Here is a 2,649-nt window from a genome sequence, read left to right on the forward strand (position 1 = left end):
GCTCAAAAATTGCCATAATAAAGTATTATAGAAAAAAATAGTTACTGTGCCTCAGCATTTGAGGAAACTATTAAAAGGTTAATTTTTGAAAGATTGCATGGCTCTAGGGAGAGAAAGAGACTTCCAATTCTAGGTCACTAGTTTAAATCCAGCCCAGATCAGTACTGAATGAAAGTTACATTACTTGACCTGTGTTTTACTGTAGGTGTGACTTTATGAAAGGAAATTAATAGTTTCAGACTACTTGGTTTCAAGTGGACAGGGCTCAAGCACCAAAAAAAAAAATCACCATTCCTAGATATTCTGAAAGGAAATATAAACAATTAAGCCAGCTTAAACAGAACATTCTGCTGAGAACTTGACTCATTTGCCATATATACTTTTACTTCATATATGAAGTAATGTAAAAACAGTCCATATGCTATGCCACAATCCACACTTACTAAAGTTTTCATTACACAGTTCAAAGTCCCCTTCAGCCATGGGAAAAAAGTTACTTACTTTCTAAGATATGATTACTGTACTTCATTCAAAATGATTCTATGCAAAAAAAAAAAAGGGGTTTTCCAACCTTGAAAGTGCTGGATAAGAAACATGTATGTGCACACTATGACATTGCATATGATTTGCAATAGACATCAAGCAAATGAAAATGTAATTGATGTAATTGTATCAAATTGCCATTATATCATTTGTGGCCTAAAACAAATAATTATATTTCCAGGTGTTTGGATCTAAAGCAGACTTTCTGATTTATGTCTTTTAGGGAGGGTTTTGTGTACAAAAGTTTATACTCCTTTCCTCTTGTTGTGAGAACTCCAATTTTATGAGCCTGTTTCAAGGGGGATGGGGGTGGGGGGAGTGGGAATGGTGGTAAACACCTGTTTTGTTTTGTTTTTACATTTAATTTAAAGCACTAGAACTTTTCCCCAGATTAATCAGTCTATGGATTTGAGCTTCCAGATGTAAGACATGTTAAACCATTGTATCTTTTAAGTATACAGGAGATCCTTTTTGAAATGCCTAGTGCATATGGTACCTTTGATGTTATACGAGTTATTTTTCTCCTATCCCCCACATTTTTCCTGTGCTTTTTAATGCTATTTTAAAGATGCATTTTTTCATATGTGTTATATCAGAGAGGCTTGAATGCCTGGAGCCATGTTTAACATTCCTTGTCTAGCAAGATTAAGTCTTCTCTCAAAAATGCTGATATACAATTTATAACTATGCTGATTGATTTGCAGTTAACTGAAGAAAAAAATACTGAATAGTTAAAAAGAAGGGACCATGTATCATGCAGATAACAACATGTCAACATTATCTCTAAAGACCTGAAGGATAGCCTCCAGCTCCTTTGTAATGCAGTCACCTTTGATTTTGAAGGCATCAGCAAACTGGGGTACAGAATAATGCAAAACAGCATGGACAAACAAAGGATTAGTTTGTCCAAAGACTCCACTGCTATTTCTACTTTTATGAAAAAACTTCTTTAGAGCAACAGTGTAAAGGAAGACCTAGATTTTGGAGATCAGAGTCACAAGACTCATATCCATAGTAAATTAATTAAGATGGTTAATGGGGCACATTGATCCAACTAGGATTAGAACCTGTACATTTGACTATTTCAGATAAGGCCAGAAATTATTCTAATTGGCTTCAAAAGAATAACAAATATGGGTATGCAGTGTTCATAGGCATAAAGTTTTGCAGGTTTCTTTCCATGAAGCTGAGGTTGATAAGAAATAAACTCTGCTACTAATATTCACACTGAGCTGTACCTTGAAATATATTATTACAATCAGTGAAACAAGTTTCTACTTACCATGAATAAGGGGGTCAGAATTTAACCCTGAGTTCTCTAATCTCATGTTTAAAATAGCAGAAAAGCCTAGAATGGAAATTTCTCTACATTTTCATTATAATCTTCTTTTGTTAGCTGTCTTTTAAAAGTTCTCTACAGTTTCAATTACATTTTATTTCTGTAATAAATAATGACAATTTTAGGAGTTAGAAAACATTATTCAATCATTGAAATTCTCCTAGTCGGTAAGAAATTAACCCAGTGTTAATAGTACGGTAGTTTGATTTAACAGGCACTTCCCTGTGATTGGGAACATGTGTTTCCCCAGGGACAAATAGCAGCAGCATACATTTGTTCCACTGCTAATTGTCCCCAGGCATGCCGCTGCATCCGTGCTCTGGCATGCGGCAAATCATCCCGGGTGACGTAGGGGAGGCTGGGCCAGCACCTGGGCTGGCCTCAGCAGCCTTACATGGGGATCTGAGGCTGCATGTCTCTGGCTGGCCAGGCTCTGGTTTTGGGGGGTGCATACTGCAGCCATATGCCCTGCCCTGAGTTTTTTTGGGTTTTTTTAAGTGCTTTCTTTTTTTAGATACCGGGATTTCCTAGTATTGAATTTTGGCTCCGCACTGCAAATATGCAGCATGGAAAAATGTTTTCATGTGGACTGTGTGTATTTTACAATGCCTCAAAAGCCTCTGCGGCACTGCAAAGTGCACATTCCCACTCATCTGGGCATGCCCACCATGTTAATCTCAATTTAAAAGTTGCATGGCGTTTGTTTAGGGGAGAATGCTATAGCTCACATCAGGGGTGGGCAATTATTTTGGGTGGAGGGCTGCTTA

This window comes from Gavialis gangeticus, unplaced genomic scaffold, assembly GCF_001723915.1.
Source record: "Gavialis gangeticus isolate Ggan-Ray unplaced genomic scaffold, GavGan_comp1, whole genome shotgun sequence".
NCBI classification, from domain to species: domain Eukaryota; kingdom Metazoa; phylum Chordata; order Crocodylia; family Gavialidae; genus Gavialis; species Gavialis gangeticus.